The 25,525-nt window shown below is 40.2% G+C and overlaps 1 protein-coding gene and 1 long non-coding RNA gene across 3 annotated transcripts in view; one reads left to right on the top strand and one right to left on the bottom strand.

The window, feature by feature from the left end:
• The window catches only part of Dpysl3 (dihydropyrimidinase like 3), a 108,046-nt gene that overhangs the window by 17,619 nt on the left and 64,902 nt on the right, over positions 1-25,525 (top strand). The window lies entirely within an intron of this gene.
• On the bottom strand, positions 103-19,587 carry LOC131895680 (uncharacterized). Of its 2 annotated transcripts, none has more exons than XR_009375238.1 (5): positions 19,478-19,587; positions 5,335-5,459; positions 3,578-3,721; positions 3,418-3,492; positions 103-384 (listed from the first exon to the last, which is right to left on the bottom strand). It is a non-coding gene; the product is annotated as an uncharacterized LOC131895680 (long non-coding RNA). The 2 variants fall into 2 exon arrangements; XR_009375237.1 differs by having other exon boundaries at positions 3,582-3,721.

The raw sequence follows: 25,525 nt of genomic DNA, 5'->3' as shown, positions 1-25,525 counted from the left end.
AAATTATGTGGGAGAGGTAGGCTACCTAGGCTTTGAGTGTCCTTACATGGTCTTGCTAGTTACACTGAAAATGAAAATCTTCAACGGCTCTTATTTCTCCTGTTTTTATTTTCCATGAAAAAAAATCATGAGACCTGGGGTAATATTTTTCCAGATAAGGCATTCAGTCTTGCTCTCTATTACCATAAAAGTGGTGAATTCCCAAGCTTGTCAATCTTACTCTGTAGAGACCTACTATGTGTGCGGCCATCTATGATGTGATCTCCATGAGACCTGGGGTTCATGTGCAACCAATGCCAAGCATGAGAAGTGTTGGCTGATGCTTTTGCTTGAGTGAGAAAGTTCTTTGTCCCTAACCATGAGACTCCTGTCTTCTGCCAGTATCTGTGAAATAATAACAGATTAACTTTTAGGGTATAAGTAGTAAAACAATTTGAAACTCTGCAAAGTTCTTGACATGTATACCATACTAACAGTCATCACAACAGCACTGAGGTACCATATGTCATAGATAGAAAAATAAGTCTCAGCAGGCTTCAATAGCTTGCTAAGCTTTATGTGGCTGTTACGTGGCAGAGCTGAAATTAAGCTTGTACTGTCTGAAAAGTTACACCCATACCTGTATTTTCTCTTCAAATATTGAAATGACAGAAGCAGGATACACGTGTTACTATTTTAGTAAAAACATACACACTGATTCATTTCAGTGGTTGTATATTGACTGTGGTCTTTGCTCCCCGTAGCAAAGCTGTCTGTCTCAACTTATGTGGAAAACTAGATTTAATGACGACCATGATGGCCACTGGCTATGTGACATTGAACAAGATGTTTCATTTATCTGTGTCAATCTGTGTTCAGTCATCAAACAGACAGCCTATCAAGAGTTTCAGCCAGAAGAGCTTTAATACAGAGAGATGATTAAACGGGTATCAGTCCTGTTACAACCAGAGGAAGCAGCAGCCACCCACAGCAGAGTGAGCAAAGAGGTGAGGTTGCCCTTGCAGGGTGAGTGCTCAGGTTTCTGAGGAGGCAGCGCCACCCAGCTGCCTTGGTTCACCTGAGTGGGTCTGACAAAACTAGGAGCCTCTGTAGGTGAAGACTATAGCTATTACACAGGGCTGAGGATGTCAGGACAGAGAAACCAAGAAGTCTGCTTCCATTTCATTGGCCTTCTGATCTCCATTTTTAGCCTTCTCGTTATGGAAGCTAAATAGGAAACTAGCTGATTAATGATCCCAAGTCATACAGTGGCAAAGTTTGAGCCCAATATAAATTATGAAAGGAATAGGGACTTGGAGCTGAGTGACAGGCACAGAGAATCCACAATCGCGGTCACTGGTCCCTTAACTGTAGACGAGGATACTATCGTCTATTCCATCTGACTCTCTTAGAATATCCTGTGAAAAAACCATTCTGTTTCTTGAAATTGGTTTCAAGTGCTCACTAAATGCAGGCCTTTGAGTTACTTGTTATGCTGTTTTCCTCCTGTATAATCCACTGCCTCTGCTTTCTTCCCAGTGAGACTTGGGTGTCAGGATTACTGAGGGATTATCAGACCATCTGGGAAGCTGTCCTGCCTAAGCTCCATGTGTTGTGCAGGCTTAGGCCTCAGCACTCGCCCGGAGTCAAGATGGGAAACTTCTCCCCAGGGAGCTTTAATTAGTTGCTTGTCAGAACAGCGTTGATGGATGGACTGCCTGTCTGAGATCGGCTCTCTGGTTGCTCTGATGTGGGATTCTCAGTTTATTTCATTTGTCATTCTGCTTCCTCTTCGTCTCAAAACTAAAGCCCCTCACCTCTCCCTTCCTTCATCTCTTTCTGTCTTCGGACAAGATAAATTACCCCTCACTGAGATAGCAAGACTCATCCTCCCAGGCAGCTAGCTGACTTGAGCTCTGGAGACCCGTGGAACACCTCCTCAGGACAGACAACGTGGGCCAAGGCCGTCTGTCAGCCTCAGCATGAAGTTTATGGATGTAAACTGTAAGGGAGACACGGCCATACTAGGGTTTGAGTCCCTGCTCAGCATTTAGTAGCTTTTTCACACCCAGGATCCTATAAAATGACCATAATAGTTATACAATATAGAAAAAGAAAAGAAAATCTCTGGAACCCTGCACTCTCAGCATGCCTTTTTAAGGCCCTCCGGAAATGATGGGTATCACTGCTCTTTCTATATACCATTTTTCTTTATGAGTTATTGATATGCTCAGAATAAAAGTTTGTTAATTTGTGTATACCACAAACGTTTACTGCTCTCATGCAAATGCTAGATACTGTGTGAACAACTGATGAAGACAAATTAGCACACTTCATACCCAACCTCGTAAAAATAGCTTTTCTGTCTTTTAAGGAGCCAGAGAAAGGAAGGCTGGCCATAAACCCAAACTTAAAACACAATGTGGTAGACATTGTCATGGCAGGGTGCCCAGTGAACCCCAGAGATTCACTGACAGACAGATGGAGAACCAAACCAGAACTTGGGAAACAGAGAGGGCCCCTCATAACCTCGTTGCACATTTGGGATAGCTTTGCAAAGTATGGATATGAGGCATGGTGGTAGGAATGTATGCTGTGAGGAGGGCAGTACACCGGGTACCAAGAAGAGATCAGTAAAAGATGAAGTACAGCATGTTCAGGAACCTAAAGGCATAAGCTGAGCAAAACCAGATGTCATCCCAGGCTGTATTTTCAGAACGTTATGAAGAATTGGCAGGACATTTTAGATGTTCTTGGTGGCCTTTCTTCCAAAGGTTCCACCTGGTTCTTACATCATACCTCTTTCATGCTAAGGCATTTGTCTAACCAATAATCAACTGTCTCACCTCTTCCTAAGGCACATCTGATTTTTCTGAGAAATAAAATATGTCCAGACTGAACACTACATTTTCTGGTCTCCCTTAGAGCAATGCACAGCTCAATAGAAATCCCGGGCAGCATTAATATTTACTGGCTGGAAAGTAGATGAACCACTTGCAATAGGCCAGTGTATATAAAAGGATTATGTGAACCTGTGAGATGTCTAGAGACATGTTATCTTCTGTAGTGCCCAGCCTAGAATAAATCCTTTACTGAAAACCATTTTGTGTAAAAGTAGTAAATGAGAAGAGAACTCAGAACACTAAGATCCAAGAGACACACATTTCACTCCTAGACCTAATTGTAATTCAGGATAGGGTGTTAACTATCAAATAAGACAAGTCCCATGGAAAACAGAAATAAAGTCTCTTCCACAGAGGCATTGTGATCATACAATAAACTGTGATAGTAATAGTAGATGACATTTATTGCTTCCTATATTCCCAGCAATTTTAGGTATTTTATATGTATCATCTAACTTAAGACATAAAATTTCATAGTAACCCATTAGGACTCCTATTTATAGATGAAGAAAATGAAATGGAAAGATTAACTAACCTTTTCTGGGTCATAAAGCTTCTAGACGGTGCATTTTCAGAACAAAGCTCATTACATGGAAAGAATTCTGATACACTGCAAAGTAACAAAATAGAAGACTTGGGAAACCATTTTCATTTACATGTTAGTGATAAGTAAATGACACATGCTAACCACCTACCTACCTTGTGTTCCATGATGTTGGTATTTCTTGAAGATGGCGGTGGTCTCTCAAAGCCTAATATGGTTCCACAATCATTATTCTTTGCAGATAACCCTTCTTTTCTCTGTGAGTGCCTTTAACATGATGCTTTTCTTTCAAGGTCTGTAATATTAGCAAAGGGTTAGGTGTTTTGTTTTTTCTTCCCTGAATCCAATACATTCTCCAAATGTGAGGATTCCGGAAATGTCAGAGACTTATGTGACCTCTCACCCCTTCTCCATTCCTGTTGAGAGTTCTTTGACTTTATGGCAGACAGCCTCTCTAATATCCAGATGTTTTCACCACTCCTGATTTTGCCATAGAGAGGGTTAATTAGTCATATTTCCTTTTCAGCTCACAGATTCCCCTCTTCAGATGCATATAGTCTTCTGTTTAACCCTTTTTATGTTTTTTAATTCATCTATTTATTTTACATCCCGGCCACAGCCTCATCCTCCCCTCCCAGTCCCCATCTCCTATTCCACCCTCCTACCCCCAATCCCTTCCTCTTCCATCTCCATCCAGGAAAGGGCAGGTCTCCTATGAGTATCAGGAAAACATGGCGTGTCAAGTTGTAGTAAGACTAAGCACTGTTCAGCCCTTTTTAAATGAGAGCCCCCTGTTTAACCATTTTGTGCATTTGATTTCTTTTTATTCATTATTTTATCCCATTTTCAGATAACATATTTTCTTTTATATGATTTTATTCCATTTTTCTTTTACAAAACTTAAATTTTCTGTTTTTATGCTTTTCTTATATTTATGTATTAGGATGGGGAATTTCTTAATTTAGAATTTTGGGTTTTTTTTATGATTTTGCATCAGTTCCACCCTTCCCTGTCCCCTAAGATCTTCATGTACTCTCCCCACTCCTTCTCAAACTCCTAACCTCTTCTTTATTATTTTACATATATGTACACATACACACACACACACACACACACACACACACACACACACACCACACACAAACTGCTGATCCCATTTGATGTTGCTCAAGTGTTGTTCACATGTACATACATTTAGTGCTGACAATATGGGGTTAGAGAACCAACCATGGGGTTCCTCCCTGGAGAAGGCTAATTCTTCCTCTCTGACCGATTGTCTATAGTTCTTCATCTAGGGTTGGGGACAGCTGAGATTTCCCTCATCTGTGCTTGTATGTCAAATAGTGTTATTATTTAGGTTTGGTTTACAAATCATATTCATATTTCATGGGCAAAGCTCCTCTCTCATATATAGAAGACACTATCTCGGAACAGATGTCCTAGTCCTTTGACTCTTATAAGTTTTCTGCCCTCTTTTCCATGATATTCTCTGTTCCCTGGCTAGTTTTACATAAACTTGATACAAAGTAGAAGTTGGAAGAAGGAACCTCAACTGAGAAAATTGACCACCTCCCACCAAATTGACCAGTAAGCAAGCCTGTGATGCAATTTTCTTGACTGATGATTAATGTGGGAGGGGGCATCTCTCTGTGGTCATTGTTGTTCCTGGGTTGGTGGCCCTGGAAGCTATAAGAAAGCAGGCTGAGCAAGCCATGAGGAGCAAGACAGTATGCAGGACCCCTCCATGGCCTCTGCATCAGCTCTTTCCTCCAGGTTCCTGCGCTTTTTGAATTCCTTCTCTGAAATCTCTTAGTGATAAACTATTATGTGCAAGTGTGAACAGAACAAACCTGTTCTTCCCCAAGTTGCTTTTGATTGCAGTATTTATCACAGAAACATAAACCATACCTAAGACAGTCTCTGAGCCTTAAGTATAAGGGTTGTATTGTAGATGTATCAACCAGGATTGAGCATCTCACAATCGGCTCTTCTCTGCATGTTGACCACGTGTTGTCTGTAATGGTCTAAATCTCCTGAAAAAAATTTAAAAAAAAAAAAAGCTTCTGTGATGATGGGTGAGAGCTTTGCTTATCTGTGAGCATGAGGATAAATATTTAGTATATACTAAAAAAAAATATACTGGTTAAGGAAAGTGGCAAGTAGTAGGTGGTTCTCTAACATCCATAATCAATCTATGGGTAGTTGGCCAGGTTTATAGTACCAGGCATAATTCTCTCCTATTGAATGGGCATTAATCCAATTAGATAGCTGTTGGTTACCACTAAGTTGTAAGTCTCTATTGCACCATTGGAAATAGCTTGTGGGGCTAGTCATTACCTACAGGCTTTACAGCTAGGTATGACTATTGATTGCTTTTCTCCCTTGACAGTTTTCATAAAAATTCAGGCATGATGATAATGATGAAAAATACATATATGGAGAGACAAATAACAATGTGGAGTGATAATGCTCTCTCAAGAGCCATAGTAGCTTAGCAAAAATCCCAGAGCCAAGCAGGAGAAACATCCCTTGAAGTAGTTGGTCATTGTTCTTGATTGCCTCCCAGAACTTGGAGGTGATATACTATTGTGGAAGACAGCACACACCAGTCACCACATACATTTTAGCACAAGACTTGGAAAAATCAAGCTTAAATTGACTTGGAAGTCTCCTCCCTGAGTACTAACTCTCATAGTATCTGAAGATATGTGGAGATCTCATCACTTTAAAAATGTTGACTTTATCTGCACACTGATTTTGTTTTATGAAGTTTTAAGGGACTTAGTGCATTAGTTACTTCTTAAATTTTGTCAACTCACATTACATGAAATTTTTCCTGAAACATTCTAATGATCCCTGGTCCCCTGTTTTGCACTGTAGTAGATAACCCAGTGGTACCCTTATCCTGCCCATTGTTAATGTTAAATGTTTGACTTTAGAAATTCCTAGAGGTTTAAAACAGCACCTGAACTTGTGTGGGAGTTGCTCTGTGTTATTCATTATAAAGGGACTTCTCCCATAATACTCCATAATGAACATGAACCAAGTCAACAAAACTTCATACCATAGCCTTGTGTTCATGAAAACGCCCTGGCCTACCTTTTCTCTTCACCCAGAGACCAAGTTTATATGGAAGTCTCTGTTCCAGTCCCTCCCTGTATTGGTGTGGACCAAAGAACCTCACCTTTCTACTCAGTTCATCATTATGAAAATTAATTATCTTATACTCAAAATAATTTGCCCTCCAGTTGAACCCTGGGTAACTGAAATTTTATGTTAATTCTAACAAAACTGGTTTGTTTCTTCTTTTATGACTAGATGATTGAGGAAATGACTAGTACTGGGGCCTACATTTTCTATTTTTAAATTATAGAGTAATTCCCATACTTTATTTAATTTTGAGTTTAAAATGCAGTTTATGACCACCTACTTATTCATCAATTCTAACTGTAACTCCACCATTAACCTGTTGTGTACTCAATAAAGCAAAATAAAATCAATGTGTCTCAATTTTCCCATTTGAGAAATGACCCTAATAATACTATTAACTATAGCCTTTGGAAAATTCAATAAGTTGACACATGTAAAACATTTAGACAAGCTTCTGGACTTATACATTGAATAATTAATTTTTCATTATTGTTACTGTGGCTATCCACAGAATAAAATCATACATTCATTTTTGAGGAAATGTGCATTGCTGTGACTTTGTGATCATTTTTATAACTGAAATAAAATAATGTCTCCAGATTTTTTTTTACAATAATTCCCTCTCTAAAACATTTAAAAATGTTTTCAAGAATTTGTCACCTTTCTCAGTATAATATATTAAGAACTGGGACGACTTTTCCCCCTTCCTTTTATTATCATATTTTCATTCATTCTTTGAGACTATCATAGATATATACATTTTGATCATATGTACCCCATTACTACCTTCCTCCAAGTCCTCTTAGACCCTTTCCAACAAAGTTATGTTTTATTTTTAAACCTACCAAGTCTGTTTAGAGTTGCTTATATCACATGATCATTCACTGCAAAATGGACATCTACACTCCCAGGGGTCAGGGGTGGGGGTGGGGGAATTGATTCTTCCTCTCCTAGTAGCCACCAACTGCAAATAGCCCCCCTGCTAGGGTATGGTCTGTGCACTCCTCCTCTATCTAGGCTGGACTGTAGGCTAGCTTGATCTTGTGCAGGTAACCAAATGAGAGGACGTATAAGCTGGCTCCATAACTTAGCTAATGTGAATAGTGCTGCAATAAGTTCTGATGTGCTGGTGTCTCTATGTATGTTCACTTGGAGTTTTTTTGTCTGGAACAAAATACCCAAAAATGTTAAATAATTTCTTTCTAATAATTGACAAATTATTTTCTAGAGAAACTGCATCATGTTGCAATTCAACTACCATTGTAAGGGAGATTGTCATTTTAATATGTATTATTTCCTTTTAATAACCTAATCTATGAAAATACAGTATCTCTGGGATGATGAGACGTTCTACACTTGGAACATAGAACTCTTTGCACAATTCTGTGAGGACACTTTAAAACCAAGTAAACTAGGGGATTTAAATGGGTGGATTTTATGATTATGTAATTTTAGCTCACTAAAGATTTTTTAAAGGTTATTACAAGAGAAGACCTATTTGTATTACAAAACACATTTCATCCCTTTAGAAAATTTGCAATGTAATAAGAATTTACCATGTGGCATGCATTCTGTACATGGCTTTACATGCATCAGTGTATATAATCCATTACATGTAATTCAGTCAAAAACACTGCCACATCAGGTCACAGAACATATTATTAACCATGGTGAGGTCCCAGCACCAGACTATTTGAATTCAGGTCTCGACTCATCACTAACTAGCTTGTCAATCAGCGTAGACCTCCGTATCTTTTTCTGTAAATAAGAATGTTGAGGTTAGCTTTTACGTGAGGGTTAGTGAAATAATGCATATAAAGCCCTTAGAGTACTGTACAATGTCATTATCATTATTAAATTTATGAAGACATTTTCCTTTTTAGCAGTTCATAATTGCATGATAATAGTGTTATGAGAGAGTGAGCCATGTATATTAATAAAAGATGATATATTTGCACTGTGTTCATGGAGAACAAGAGAAACAACTGACCCTTATGGATCCCCTACCACCAATAGATACTGCACTTACTGAATGTAGACTTGCACAGTTCATCCACACAATGCCACATGATAAGCCTATTGTTTATCTTCATTTTATAGGAGAAGAGACAGTAGGAGAAGGTGAGTTAGGAACACTCCCCAGTTTAAAAGAGCAAGTATTTGGTGTAACAAAGATAGAAAGTTAGATCTTTCTGCTCTCCAGAGTTCATGGTTTTCCTCTTTCACGCACAAAAGGATTGACATGAGATCCTTTTTCAAATATTATAATTAACAAGATATTAATATTTTTAAACTTTTCTTCCTTTTTTACTTAGGAAATAAAACAAACTATTTTGTTTAGAATATAATACATATTAAAAAGAAACTTGAGCCAGATATCCGGGTACATACATGTAGTGCCAACACGGAGGAATGGAGGCAAAAGAATTGTGAATTTGATATTATTCTTAGTTACACTAAGTTACACAAGACTCTGTCTGGGGAACGAACACACACACACACACACACACACACACACACACACACACACAGAGAGGTGGGGGGCGGAGAATGGTGCCTAATGTAGTCATTGAGAAAGGAACTCAAGGATTTATGACAGTTTAGGAATTGAATCACAATTTGCAAATAGGTAAATCCAGAGTTCGAAAGTTGATTTTCAGAGTATCCACAAAGAAATGCAGAAATATATTTTAGATATTAGAATAAAACAGAGTACTCCATGCCAAGCTCAGTTTCAACATAAACAGAATAAAGAGATTTCCAAATTAAGAAGCAGAAAAGAAAACTGATTGGATGATATGACATACAACCATTTCTGAAGCTTCAACATCCTTGAATTCATCTTTGTGTTCTTTCATTTTCTTCTTCAAACTCTTTCTCTTCAGAAACTGCCAAGTGTTGTAATGGAAGCAGAAGGGGGATTCTAAGAGCAGCCAATTTATCGAGAAAGACAACAAAGGAAAGTGGCTTACTTTGTTGTCAGCCTCAAAGTTACGTATCCCATTCCCCGGGTTTATGGAAGAACTTGGCTACAGGTCTCTTCTGGAAGGAAAACTCAAGGATTTGGAAGCTTATTTGGAAAATTCGATCTTTCTGATCCCTAAATCATGTGGGAGGCAGAGTCACACTGCTCGGTCGCACTGGTGACTGGCATTATGAATGGAGATCTCTGGATGACAGCCCACTAGATGATTTTCAGAGCTCTAAGTGCCCTACTTCATGTGTTGGCATGCTGCAACCTGACTTATTTTATTTATTTTATTATAAGCAATAAAAAAACAGGGTCTGTTTCCCATTTGGTTAAAAGGAAAAAGTCTTGGGTTGTACCAGGGGCTTCTCTCAGTCATGAGAAGTAACCTTCAAATTGGCTGAGATGCCCTGTGAGAAAGAAAAACTGTAATCTGCAAGTTCCAGGAGGATGCTGCAGAGTCCAGCTTTAAATGCGTTTCATTTTGCATTGTAGTAATGGCTTGGAAAGAGGCCATCAACCTATTAGGGTAATTATATCCGCAGATGAAGGTAAATAGATGGTGCTATAGACACCGATCGGGAAGAGACATAGTGCAGGGCAAGCTACAGAGATTAGAAATGCGGTCAGGAAATGAGCAAATGAGACCAGCTTGGAAGCTGGAAGCATGCATCTGGACAAAGACATGATTTGAAAACCAGAAGGGCTTTTTTTTTTCTTTTTCTTTCTTTCTTTCTTTCTTTCTTTCTTTCTTTCTTTCTTTCTTTCTTTCTTTCTTTCTTCCTTCCTTCCTCCCTTCCTTCCTTTCTTTCCTTCCTTCCTTCCTTTCCTTCCTTCCTTCCTTCCTTCCTTCCTTCTCTCTCTCTTTCTTTCTTTCTTCTCTCTTCTTTTCTTTCTTTCTACTTTTCTTTCTACTTTTCTATTATTGAAAATGGATTTTTTTCATACAATATATTCTATTCATGATTGCTCCTCCTTCAACTCCTCCAAGGTCCTCCCCACCTTTCCTCCCATCTGGATCCATACCCTCTCTGTCTCTAGCTAGAAAACAAGTATCTAAAGAATAATAAAAATGAAATGAGATCAAACGAATCAGAATAGGACAAAACAAACTAACTGAAGTAAAGGGCCAAAGAAACCAGCAGGATTCTTCACGGGAGGCTCATAACTTGGAAAACGACAGCAGTATATTTGAGCAAGTATTAGTCCCGGACATGCCTGTAACACAATGGGGAAAATAGAATACTTAAAGCTGGTGTTCATGTGGTTTTTTTAAGATGCATTTTTCTAATGACATTCATTTCCAATATCTCATTTGGTCATAAGCCCAGAGAGGTTAAAGAAAAAGAATGGATTCTTCACTGAAGAAATAAGAAAGAGCTCAATGAGTCGCTTAAAATTAAAGGTTTTGTTAATAAAATACACACGACTAAAACCTGAGTGTCCTAACTCGTTATTCTCTTCACTATATCTTGTCACAATGCCCTAGATCTCACCATGGTAATTCGTGGTTCAGTATTGACCTCTTTCTTCTGTTGTACATAATTTGATTTCCTTTGAAGCCTAGTTTAGTATTACTGAACGTTTGCGCATAGCAGGAAAGTACTCTAGCTTCCATTTCCCCCTTCTCATTGGGATGAAGCACTGCAACATGTCAAGGTTGATAGCCCTCTGAATTTGAAGCTTAAACCTCACAATGATACCACTAACTGGAGGAGCTATGGGTGAGCAAACCATGTGCCTTTTCCAGTCTCATGCTGTCAGGCTAAGTGAATGGGTCACTGTTATCATGTAGGATCTGTCTTTTTCAATATCTAAAAGAAGAACAATTCTATAGAAAACAGCCAGTCAGAGATGGAGACCATGAAGCCCATGAGGGCCCAGGCAAAGAGAGAAAACCATAAACCAGAAGAGAAAAACAGTTCTTATGGCAAACAGGCACATTTAAGCATTCATTTCACCTTGGAATAATTAATTTCTTTTCTATTTTCTTATGTTCTTGGTACAGCATCCTTCTCTTAAGGGTGTTATTTTGTCCTATAGGTGTAATGATGTGTGAGTGTCTAGGTACCATTACTTCCTCTTATCTGTCGATATCAGGTTAAAAATGGAGTGTAACGTGTCTTAGGATTCTGACAACAACATGATGGCGTGTGTGAGTGTGTGTGTGTGTGTGTGTGTGTGTGTGTGTGTGTGTGTGTGTGTGGTACTGGAAATGTTATAACCTCCATTTGCTCTGATAAATGCCTTTTACTCTGAATAGGCAGATACAACCCAACCATGCCTATGCAATGACTTCTTATTTCTACTCCCTAGTGACAAGATGGCAGGTCAACTGACTAGAACACAGCCAATCACATTCTTTCCGATTGGGAATTGGAGGCAAGAGACACTCATTTTATTCTCTGAGAATGCGATTAGAATGAAGAAATACAGATTTGCTAATGTTGAGGGAAGGGGAGAAGAATTGTAGCTAGCGTAAACATAGGAGCAGGGAGAATGATGAGGTAGCCTCAGAAAGTGAAAGAGACTAGGGCTGGCAGACACTTGTGCTTATATTTTCCCTGTGGCCTGTTTTTTTTTAATTTGTCTGAGACTGTTACTGTTAACTTTTTATAGCAAAGTGTTATCATTAAAACAGTACATGAACTAAACCACATCCTGTTAACACACAAATAAGTCCATCCCAAACATTTTCCAGAGCTAGAGAGATGGCTCAGTGGTTAAGACTGCTTGCTGCACAAGAATGAGGGCCTGAGGTTAGACCCCAGAGCGACATTAAAACATTGTGTGTGATCACCCACACACTCATAACCCCAGCGCTGTCGGGTAGGGGAGAGGAGACAGGAGAATCCTTGGGACTTGCTGGTTCCAGGCAGCTCCAGGTTCAATGAGAGATTTTTTTCTGAAAGGAACAGGCAGAGTGATAAAGCAGGACACGTGATATCCTCTTCTCGTGTTCATATGTATATACCTCACATACACACACAGGGACACACACAAACCCAAAAGATTACCCTGTGTCATCCCATTACTATGTCAGGATCTCACAATCAGCTAGGACTCACATCTAGTTTAAGTTTCTTTATGTGTGTATGCATGCATGCTTGCCTACAAGCAGTACATATTTATGTCACATTTATTCAAAGCTACTATTCATCAAATATCTCATTGGTGAAACATCAATACATTAGATGCTATCGTGGAGACAGTGGCTAGACTGATGCACAGACTGATCACCCCCAAGGAGTCCAAAGGAGATGCTCATAAAAACAGATAACAACAATGTACTTTATAATTGCAGTAACAGAGATCGACAGCAACTCTTGGGATGACTGGGGACACTGTAGATGGTGTGAGAAGCTTTTCAGAAAAGATAATGCTGCAGCTGAGTCTTAAGGATTTCTTGGCATCTCCAAAATCAAAAATGGTGATAATCATTCCAGGGAGAGGCTATGATTTGGGCAAACACCTGAATAAGAACAGCTGGATGTGAAAGAGGAGCTCAAAGTTCCTGTGGTTTCTGGAAAACAGGATGCACTTCAAGGGCGAAGAAATGATGCTACATAAATGAACGGAGGTTAGACGTAGAGACTCATATGCTGTATCAAGAATCTTGGAATTTACTCTGAAAGAGCTGACAGAGAAGTGAATTAAAAAGAGGCATTTATGATGAGATCTTCTATAGTGATTTTTCTCTGAGTTGATTCAGCCAGCTGAGGGGAGATGTCACCAGCTTAACTTTACTGCAGGAGGTACAAGAGAAGGTTCTAGAATTTATCGTAGATTTGTTGGGTGTCCCAAGTACCTTAGGAAGCAAAAGGTATTACTTGAGGGTGCTTTAAACTTGACATCAATGGAAGGAAAAGAAAGAAAAAGATCGAGGCAGAATTGTATAAGTGTAGAATGATGCCTTAGCTGGTCTTGCAGAGGGTTATGAAGAGAGGATGAGCCTCATAATCTGTCTTCTGTTTCAATAAAAAAGGACCAGGCCTTTACAGCTTGTCATTTAGTGTCATCGGATGTGGGTTACCCCCAATTCAGTGGTATCTTGGGCAACGTAGATATTATTAGTTGAAACAGTACTAAAAGCTCATTCGTAACTAAGTCTCTTGACAGCAGTACTTGCAAAAGCTAGCCCTTCATTCTCCAAGGAGGATCTGAGTAGCATACCACGAGGTTTACCAGGTTGGAAGTGAGGGCCATGTGTTCACTCAGGTGGACACACTGGTAGTTGCATGAATCAGCCTGAAGCTCAGGGGAGAGGGCTGTCCAGAGGTAAGTACCAAGAGAAAGCAATGTGACCAGAGACTGTGTGGTCTTTTAGGATTCATACACCCTTTGAGAATCTGAAAAAAAGCAGAGGACTTTCTGTCCCCCCAAATGGGCTGAAATATGTATCCATGGAATTTATGGATGTTTTTCCTCTTCTGATTAAGTTATCTTACTGACACTATACCTTGAACAACACCATGTAATGTTTTAATTAATTGAAGTACTTAGATATTTCCTGGAAGCATCCACAAGATACCGGGACTTATTCTTTATTTTACTTACTTTTTATAGCATTGGTACATTTAGCCACATTATCCTCATTTTACAGAGGAGACTGTATCCAGGGCTACCACAGTCACTACAGGGTGAGGGTAGAAGTTAAATACTGATCTGTGTGACTAGCAGAGTTGGAGTCCATATCTGGGCTTCATGGTGTGATCCATGTGTTCCCACAATGGCCCAATAAAGGCAACAAATGGCTTCTTGCCAGAAGGGAGGAAAGCAAAGAGCCTCATCAAAGGGGTTTATTGAAACCACCCCATAGGAGCCATCAGGGGTGTAGTGTTGCTGGGGGAGAAGCTGACTATTGGCATCAGGCAGACAGCCCCAGAGTCTGGACTGTAAGGCTGAACTACAAGGCTATCAGATTAAAGGTGCCTCAGTAGTCATAGGAGTTTATCACACTGCTTCTGTTCATAGGTTATAGTATTACCTCAGTCATTTTTCATTTTCATTGATGATGTAATAGAAAAGAGAAAGAGTCTGCACTGTGTTAATTGTCTGGTTATTTTTTTATTTTTTATTTTTGAAATAAATTTTATTTAAATATTCTTGGCTCTGTCCATCAGGCGCTCTCTCTCTCTCTCTCTCTCTCTCTCTCTCTCTCTCTCTCTCTCTCTCTCTCTCTCTCTCTGTGTGTGTGTGTGTGTGCATTTGTGGTGTATATACAGGTTTGTTTGTGTCAAATGTGTGTGGATGCACATATATGCATGTGGATGGAGGACTACAATATCATATGTCTTCCTCCATTGCTCCATACCTTATTTATTGAGACAGGGTCTCTCATTGAACCCAGAATTTATCAGATCAGTTAGATCATCTGGCCAATGGGCTCCAGGGATCCACTTGTCTCCACTTCTCCGGTACTGGGATTACAGATATGCGTTGCTGCACCTGGCTTTCCTACCACCTTTTTATACTAATTACAAAACTCAGTTAACAAGTCAAGCCATGGTAAAAGAGTCATCAGACAGCTAAAGAGTTAAGTGAACTTTCTCTGCAAACATGGTTTCTGTCTTTATCTGAGTAGGATAATTGATACTAAACATTCCAATTACCTAGTCTCATCTTAAAAACTTTCACAGTTACAAAGTGTGTACACACCTTGGATCTACTTACAAAAAGACTTTCAACAGTACAGAGAGTTGTCTGGAATTAGATACGTGTAAAGAGAAACTCAACCTTACAGTAGCCACATAGTAAGTATAGATTCAACTTAAACTTTATCATAAACATATAGATATTCATTAACTTTTCCTTCTCTTTTTAGACAAAAGAAAGTTGGCAATATAGTGTACTGTCATCATGAAGTTGATTATGATAGTGTTTCCTGTTAAAAAAAATCACGTCTATTTTATTGTTTAATTTGTATGTCTGTGTGTCTGTGTCTGTGTGTGTATCTGTGCATGTGAGGCCAGAAGAGTGTGTTGGATCCCCTGGAGCTGGAGTCACAGGCAGTTGTGACCCTCTCAGTGTGGACGCTGGAATCCAAACTTAGCTTCTCTGTGAGAGTGGCAAATGCCCTTAACTGCTGAGCCATTGATTCATTCGTTCCACAGTTTCTATTTGTCTGTGTGTGGGGGGGGGGGGTAGCGGAAGTAGGAAGGCATTTTGGCAACTTGAAGGACTCTGTTCCCCCCTTCGATCCTGTGGGTCCTGGGGGTAGAATTCATGTTGTCAAGCTTGGTAGCAAGCATCTTTTCTGAACCATCTCACCAGCCCTGTAGTAGCACTTTTCCAAAACTATCATACAAGCTTTTTCCATAGCCTTTGCCTAGGGAAAGAATGCAAACCCATGAAATGAACTTCAGTTTTGATGAAAGCTGAGTCAAGCTCTGTGAGTGTTATAAAAACTATTTTCCACAGTGGCATTGGCTAAAGCCTTCATGGCGGCAGAACCATCATCCTACCAACGAGCATCTTTGATGCACCACTTTTCTTCATGCTGGGAGTACCCCGGTGTCGTGTGAACAGTAGTGTCCCTCCAAATTCAGTTGTGCAGTTCCAGCACTCTGTGATAGTGATAAGAGCTGGGGCTCTTGAAATGATGAGGAAATGATGAGGAAATGGTGAGGAAATGATAAAGAAGTGGTGAGTAAATGAGGGATCTGCCATAAGGTATGGACATAGTGCCCTGTTAAAGATTAAAAGAGGTTGAAGAGAGCTAGTAGGCCTGCCTATTCCACCCTAGAGCGATACAGAAAACACTATCTACCAGGAAAAGACTCCTACCAACACAAAATCAGAGAGTGTATTTATTTTGGACTTCTGGCCGTAAGAAACATGAGAAGTTTCTGTTGTTTATAAATTACCCAATATATGGTATTTTGTAACAGCAGCTGGAATAGACTGAGATAATCCCCATGACAGGCAAAAAGCAAAGCAAGTATTAATAACACAAAACAATTGTTTCTATTGTTGTCAATGAGCCCTGGAGGGCTTTAGAGGTTATTGTAAAATTTTTGCAGCTATCAGATAACAGAAATCCAGCCTGGTTACTTTTTTATAATATGTAGTAATGAAAAAGGTACATTTCATAATGTTCTGTATTCCATGGTACAGAAAGTCCTTACCTAACTGCGAATGTGGCTGTGAGGAAAGATTGATATTTGCCGGGCCCTGGGAAATTTCAGTTAATCCACTATCGCTGGGGCTCTAAAGTCTATTCTTTTAGTGATGACTTCTGTAGTAGTTATTCTTCTGTTGCTGTGAAAAAAGAAAACTGACCAAGGCAACTTATAGAAGTAAAGATTAATTTGGCTAACTCTTCCAGAGGGACAAGAGTCCATCTTGGTGGGGAGGAATGGCAACAAGCAGGCATGGAGGCAGAAGGAAGCCGAGGGATCACATTTCAAACCCCCTGACCCCTGCTGCCTTCCCAACACAAGGCAGAGTTAGCAAACTGAAAGCACAGCAAGGCTATGAATTCTCAAAGCTACCCTTACCCTCCCCAGGAATAACTTCCTCCAGCAAGGGTGTACATCCCACGCCTCCCCAAACAGCACTACCAACTGGGGACCAAGTATTCAAACATCTGAGCCTATGGGGGACAGGAATCACTTAAACCACCACGCCCTCGGATACAACGTTATACACTGTCAGCTCTTTTAAAATGAAACAACAGCACATCTTTCTGTTTCCCGACACCTAATGCCTCATGCTCTCATCAGCATACCCACTCAGCTCTTCTACCCATTTTATAGATAAGGCAAGTAGGCTCATAGGACTTTTCAGGTTGTTAATTCTAAGGGCAAAATGTTGAGAACAATTTAGAAAATCTGTGTCCTGGGTTTTGCCTCTTGTGCTCACACAGTTAATAAAAAAGTACTAAGTAGATCCTAAAAATTGTTTATGTACTCTGCTTGGGAGCCTGTGATTATCTGATATGGGCATCCTGGATACAGAAATGTGAAGTCTCTGTTGGGATCAGAATACAGAGGTAGCCCACTCAACGATGAAGTATTCATTTATTAATAAAAGATGTATGCACAAAAGAGGCCTGACTCTCAGTCCATGCTCCCTAGAGACTTTTTCAGTATCACCTGGCTCTGGGGCATCTGTCTCGTCATTCTGCTGCTTCTCTGAAGACAGAGGCTGACAGAGCTTTTAGCCGCAGAACATACGCTGTAGCTGAGTACAGGAAACGAGAGAGGAAAACACACAGCCTGAGTTCCTTCCTGGAGACAGATAAGAAACCTGGAGACAAGACCTGGGGCTGCAGCCTCGCGCTTTGGCTGGCCTGCTGTTCTGAGTGTCCATTAGGAGTGAGAATCAGGCCCTTCCTCTGGACTGTTGTGCTGTATACAGTGTGTGCAGAGGGTGCTGGGATCTGAATCCATTCACTGTATTTCTGTTTATTCTCTTGAATTCATTCAATGGAGCACTCAGCAGCTCCTGCATGTGTTCTGAAATGGGCTGTTAAAAGTCCCATCCAGCAAGCGAGCCTGCATGGGGACCCACCTACACCCTCTGAATATGGGTGACAGTTATGTAGCTTGGTCTATTTGTGGGGTCCCTAGCAGTGGGACCAGGACCTGTCCTTGGCTCATGAGCTGGCTTTTTGGAACCTATTCCCCATGGTGGGATGCCTCGCTCAGCCTTGACACAGCGGGGAGCAGCTTGGTCTTGCCTCAATTTGATATGCCATGCTCTGTTGACTCCCATGGGAGGCTTTACCCTTTCTGAATGGAGATGGAGGAGGAGGGGATGGGTGGGGGTGGGGAGTAGATGGCAGGTGGGGGAAGGGAACAGGAGGAGAGGAGGGAGGGGAAACCGTGGTTGGTATGTAAAATAAATAAAAAATTTTAATTAAACAAAAAAAGGATTCAGTCATGTGGTTCAGGGTTCCCATGTGTAGAGTGTGGTGTCCTGGGGAAGAGGCATGTAGACAACTCTCTGCTCCCCTGAGTATAAACAAGCATTTGGAATAAGATAATTAGGGTCTCCAAATGATCTAATGCCAGAAATTCAAATGACCACCAACCAGGCATGCGGTATAAAGAAATGGAAACCAGAGGCTTGTACATGAATCCAGCAGTGGACATTCTGGTTAACTGAAGATATGTTACACCTAGATGGCAAAGTCTATAGTACATGGGTGCTAAATTATCAGTGAGCACAAAGTTGCCAAGTTCCTACATTTGTTGGATCTCTAAATATGCCAAGAGTGGTACAACACTTGTTGTTCCAGCGCTTGAGAGGCTGAAGCAGGAGTGTTGAGAGTTTGAGACTAGCCTGGGCTGCAGAGAGAGACCTTGCACCAAAGAAAACAAAATTTGAAAACAAATAAGAAATATAAACCTGAATGTGAAATGCACATATTTTAGAATCTTGTTAAATAGAAAAGTGTCTCTCCTTTTAGACATGTGATGTCACTCCTTTGTGCTGTTTGTTTGATTTTCTAGGAAGCAGGTTCCGAGGGCAGTGTTCAGGAAGTCGATGAGGGAGTGTCCCTGGAGTCACCTTCTGTTGAAGGGCAGGGGAAGGAAGGAAGGGAAGACCGACTGGGCAGAGGGACAAATCCAGCTTCCACTAGGCATTTCTTAAGCTACTTAACACAGGCGACTTTCCAGAAACAGCTGAGGGTTGAGAGCCTCGGGGAGGACTAATTCAGTCAGCGGAAGGATCTGGGAGGAGCGCCAGCGTCCCTGTAGACAGCAGGCGAGGCAGGGGCTTTCCTACCTGAGCCATTCCCCGGCCCCTAGACTCACTTCTTCGTGTAAATTCTGAAAGAAACTACTCCAGCCTTTAGGTGTCTCTTCTCTTGAGGCGTCTCATGGCCTCCCTTCCACAGCTGGTCTTAGACCACAGTAATGCCATTATTGTCTTCTACCAACCATTCCAGATGCCCCTCTCCCTTAGCTGGATCAAATGGCTCACCTGGTGTCAGGATTCAGACTCTGAGAAGTCAGAGCCCCTGGGCATCGTGCCCATCTCAGGTTCAAGTTCACTGTAGTTCATGTGCTTCCTCATGTACCATCAAGGTTGGGCAACTAGTTACCTTGTCACCAAGGTACAGCAGCAGGCCCACCTCTTCCTGATAGGGTCCTATTATGATGTTGACTTGTTGTTGTTGTTGTTGTTAATTATTTTGACACAAAGCACAGCTATCAGGTCCGACTTGTATTTCAGTAGTACCCTTGCTCTGCCCCCTAGTGGAAATACTGTTTCTCTGGTGAAAAGACATGAAAAACAGAACTACAAAAATAGGAAGTATGTATCTCCCAACTGGGTTCTGGGAGTGAAGGTAAAGAGGAGTACCCTTCTTCCTGCTAAGGTTCTTATAACCATGTTTGGACATCTCTGCAGATCTAATATCACTTAAGGACATTAATATAAAATGTAAATTGTTTCCAGAAAGTTATTGCCCTGTCTTTCCTAAACATTCTTTCAGGATGATGTGTTCATGTGGTATTTGACTTAACACATGGGACCTCGGGCCATGTGGTCTTTTTTTTTTTTTTTTTTGCAACTTGTTTGCTATTACCCAGACCCTTTGTTATGATTCAATATTATATGGAATTTCATGCCAGGACATCAGTCATTCTTGACGCTCTCATGTAGTGGTATCTTTGACACCCTAGGAACAGGAATGCCAAAATGGTTTATTTCCATAAAGATGAATCACTGTCTCTTCAGATGTGTTCAACTTGTAAGCAAGTGGCTGTTTGTGTCTTTGCCAGACGTACCACATTTGGGAATCAACCACTATTGTTCTCTGTTGTTGGCAAGGTAAACATTGATTGCAACAGTAACCAAGTAAGTGTTGATGAGTGGGTGTTGGTTTCCTGCAGATCCTCCAGCCCTGCCACTGTGTCTACTTCATGGATGCTCCCACTGTGGCACTGATGTGGCTGATGACAGGGTCGGGCTAATGTCAACAGACAATCACTGTATCTACCTTACCGTTTAGTACCCCTCTTTATGAATGAATGCTCTCTGGAAGATTTTAGCATCCAATATATAATAGATCTTCACTCCTGGTATTCATCCAAATAAGCATACCCATATGCTTATCTCAAATGCTTTTCCTTACCATTTTGATTTTCCCCTTTCCAGGTCCCAGTCAACACTATATATATAACATATATACATATACATATATATCACTTACATATAAAACAAACCCATGTGTTTTCTTTCTCCACCTTCTGTACCAGAGAGTACAGACAGAAAGGTACTTAGCAAGATTAGTGGGTAACATGAGAAAGGATGACCTGATCATCAGACTGAATTGTGCCTTTCAGCTCTCCTCATGCCCTGTGTTGGATATTACCCATGGTTCTACTTCCATTGGTTATTGAGTCAAATTATTGTATGACGCCTTTCATCTAAGAGAACCTAGCTCATGATGGGCTTGTCTCTGCTCAGGCTTCTTTCTCTACTGGTGTTCAGTATCCTTCAAGGATCTAATTTTCAATAAAGGTATATTTCTCTTGTACCAGAGTCAGAAGAATCTAAATTATCATTCTCCTACTATTATATAGCCTCTGAGTGGCGTCTTCTACCACCTGGTACTATCACAGTTTTTGCGTCTTATTGCGAGTCATTGCAGCCAGATCATGCTGTAGAGCCCTTCATTATTCTAGTCAACGTTCAGAGGAGAAATGCTTTTGCATGAGTGAGTTTTAATACATTTCTGAGTATAAAACATATTGTCTCTAAAACCTGAGGCGGTTTTTCAGACTTGTGTTGCTTCTGTGTAAAAACTGTTGCTTAGTGCAGTGGCCTGTCCTCTGCTCTGGAGGGATTCGGTGGAGAAACGTTGGAAACTATCTCCCTGTCTCTAGAGTTCATGAGTTCATGTGCCTTACCAAAGCCAACAACGTACTTATGATTTCCTACTCATTTAGTTGGATTTGTATCATGCCATTAAAGGATTGTACCACTTAGATGCTCAAATTGTATACCAGCTTAGATCTTTCATATTACGTTGTGATGGAGAGGAGCATAATTAGTATCATCTGGGTTTAAGACTGATAATACATGTATTGTCTGATCCAAGACTACATAAAGCGTTTTTGATCCACTTTCTCATAGAAAGTCACTCATTTGCTAAATTAATGGCTCTACCCAATGGACTTGAATCCATAACAATCTGCTCTAGAAAAACACACAGTCTCTTAGGTTTGGGCTAGTACTTAATTCAGTCTTTCTCTGGAAGTTATCTGGTTTATATGATATCCAGACTAGTGAATTAAATAGAGATCTTTAAATGTGCATCTTTCATCTCTTTAAAACTAGAATAAAAATAAAACTTAGATAAGAGTGTGGGTTAGTTTTAGAGTCCCCTGCTGGGTCTGCTGTCCCTGAGGCTAAGAAACTTATGTGGAAATTGTTCTGTCATATTTGTTCATTATAATAGTTCTGTGAGAATGACCACTATGTGGATCTGTTCATCTAAGGGGCTAAATGTGAGCCATGGCTCCATTTATTACCTATTCTATGTGGCTTCACTCCACAGAGAACCTTTGTTGGTTCTCAGTTTCATCTGAGAACCTGTTGCCCATCCGGCAACAAGACATTTATGTGTACCCCTTAAGATAATGTCATTCCACCAGGTTTCTAAATGTCAGAGTCCACCTTCTGCCTCTATTATGGCAGAAATGATTCCTACTACCAATTTTGACATAAAATGAGAATAAACAATATTTTCTAAGTTTTTTTATATGTAAGTAAAAAAATAAAACTATGAATTTCTATTGAGTCCCAAGTACAAGCCCCACTCTTCAGAAAACGTCTAAATCCACCTCCCTGGTTTTCTCACATGGGGATTTCAAATGAATGCTCTGGTACAAAGTGATTTTGATAGGATAGGAAGTTCCTGGTATGGGACAGTGAGTACACATACCATAGCCTCATCAAAACTAAACAGCACCCTGAACCTTCATTCCCAGCCTTACATACATACGTAGCTGGAGACATGGATTTTATTTTATTTATTTATTTTTAGGAAAAGTGACTCACAATAACATCTTTGAAAAATTAAAAGCAAAAGATTATTGGAATTCAAATAAATAGATCAGGCTATGACATGCCAAGACAAAGCTATCAAGATTTTCCTAGAAATGAGAATGTAAAGTCACCCGTGTGTCTAACCTATGATGGAGCTCATTGTGTAAAATATCCAACACTTCCTTCCCAAACTCATGTACCTGGCTCATGCCTTTGAAATGAGTGACAGTCAAAGCTTTTGGATCAGGCAAGAACCTCTCAGGATCACAGTTTACTAAAGAAAAGAGTGAAAAACTCCACCTAGAGAGACACAAAAGGCTGCATACCTTCGCCCAACCTATTGTGAGTTTGAGATGTTGGAATTAGCTTACAATCATAGTATTTTTGTGGTTATGTAGTTTATATTAATTGTGTGCATTAAAGATAAATTTATTTGTCAGTTTACTTCTTGGCTTAATATGTAAGCTTCAAATAATATCAGGGATTGATCTCTTTAATTTTATTCTGTCACTTTGGAATTCCAGACTAAGATTTTATTTGTTTGAAATATAGGCAAAATTAACATGTCCAAATGACTTAATGAGATGCTCTATGAGTAAACTTTTTTTCTATTTAGCGTGATAGCAGCCTATATTTCTCACAAAGGTCTGATATATAGATCTTGTTCCTTCAGCACTTGTCTAGATTTAGATTTATCTTTGAGCTCTTTTTCCTCCATCTTTCAAATAAAGACCAGATGGAAATGTTTTCTTTATTCATAGCACAGACTATAAATATTTGCAAAGTATAAATATTATTAGCAGTCAAAACTGCAAGTAACACAGCTAGTTCCGGCGGCTTTTGGAGATTAAAGGGTAGACAGAATTTTCTGGGAGTTTTCCTTTGTGTATTCAGTTAACCTTTCTCTCCCTTGATTCTGCTCTATTCCAATGTCCATTGAAAAAACTTCAGATGATAGAGATAAATGAGACATAATTGAGTTTAGTAGGTAAACATCAAAACCTCCGAGGTGGGAAGGAATCGCTGTTGCATAATTCGCTTCGGTCCTCTCTTCTCTCTTACCCACTTTAGACTCCATCCTTGACCTTCAGTTTCCTTGAATTTCTTTGATACTTCTCCGACCCCTACCTACAGGTATAAAGATAGTGTGGTTGGAGGAACACCTACAACCATGCCGCTGCTCTCTTTAAATGCATGGCCACTGATGGAAAGGTTCCATAGTGCTACCCAATAACTACACCACTCCCCTTCTCATCTCTTTTCAGCTCTCCTCTAATGTCCCCTGCTGTCTCAGTGGATGGCAGAGAAGATATGTGTAAGAAGACAATTTCCATCCACTACCTTTTCAAATGTACCTCTCTGCCTGTCTCTGCAACGGTGCACTCCAGAGATTGTGGAAGATCCATCTTCTTGCTAGCTTAGGACAAGCCTTTCATTTGAACACTAGGTGTCACCTGTGCCGTCTGTTCAAGAATTCCATGAAGAAATTGTCTCATTTCTTTAGTGCCTCCTTATTGATTCTGATATTTACCATACAAATACATTGCTGATTTTTTTTTTACTGAATTATCATCTGCTTTGTGTGCTAGCCACTACTCTATCCGCCTCCCCCTGCTTACAGCAAAACCATTTGAAGTAGTTGTCAGTGTTAGAAGTCTGCAAATTCTACCTTGATTTTCTCCCAAAAAGACTCCAGTGAGCTTTTACTCAAAACAACAAGAAACCCACTCTGGAACATACAGATATCATGTCCTAAAAGTATTAAGTTAATAAGCTTTTAAAGAGGTGCTGGGATTAAATCTAGAGCCGAGCACATGACAGGCAGGTTCTTCACCACTAAATTAACCCCAGCAATCCTTCAATAACTTAATACATCATCTATAACACACACACACACACACACACACACACACACACACACACCCCTTGTGTGTGCATGCACACATACATGTAGACTACCCCACACAACACTGTGAAATGGTTAGTAAAATACTCGTTTTGGAGATACTCTAGTCAAAGTCATTGAATCTTGAGAGTGTTTTCACCCAGCGAGAAGTTAATTCTCTATTACCATCATCTTAGCTTTCCTTTAAAAGTGAATGCATTCTATTTTCCTCGACATTCAGAACACCCTGATGGTGGTGTCCCTCTGTCGCACTCACTTATTGGTTCATCTCCTCTAGTGCTGTTCTTTTAAAAGACACCCGCAGCTTCTAATCTCAACTGTTCATCTGCTTCCTCTGCTTTTCACTTGGATATTCACAGACACATTTCTGACTTTTCCATCCACTCTCATCCTTCCCACAGCTTTCTTATGCCAATTCAATCTGTTTGATTGGACTAGACAAGGAGGAAAATTTGCCCTTTGCCCACTAAGGTTCACCGGACTAAACTGACAGGTTAATTGGAAAAGAGACACGCACATTTATGATGTGCACAGAGGCAATCATGAGGTAATTATGCACCAGCTCCATGTCATTCAGATACTGTGTATCCTGGTTTCACAAGAAAGGGGGAAAATAGGAATTGTGGACAATTTTTAAGGGATTAGCAAATAATTTTAGTGGAGCTAAATGGGTTTGGAGAGCACACAATGGCCATAGACAAAGTGTATGACCCACAGAGTAGAAGGTAGAGTCATATTGAGACTGAAATAGGCACATTTGTGACAACAACATCCAGGTGTAATGACAGACTTTTGTAGATGAATTTCTAAACAGTCTTATTAAATAAGAAACACAGAGCCAAATACAGAGGTAATAGCTGAAGAGATCAGAGAAATGGCGAATAGCCATGACTAGCCTTAGCTTACCACCTCACTGCCGTAGCTTCCCAAGAGAGCGTCTTCTTATCTAACCTGTGCTTTTATTGCCTTCCTGTTCTGCCTTCTCATTGGCTCTAAGCCCAGCCACATCACTTCCTTGTCACTGCCTGTCCATACAGACCTCCAGGTCTCTATGGTTGGTACTGGGA

The sequence above is a fragment of the Peromyscus eremicus genome, chromosome 19, assembly GCF_949786415.1.
Source record: "Peromyscus eremicus chromosome 19, PerEre_H2_v1, whole genome shotgun sequence".
Lineage (NCBI taxonomy): Eukaryota > Metazoa > Chordata > Mammalia > Rodentia > Cricetidae > Peromyscus > Peromyscus eremicus.
Note: the sequence above shows the minus strand (reverse complement) of the source record. Positions and strands in the feature narration are given on the sequence as shown.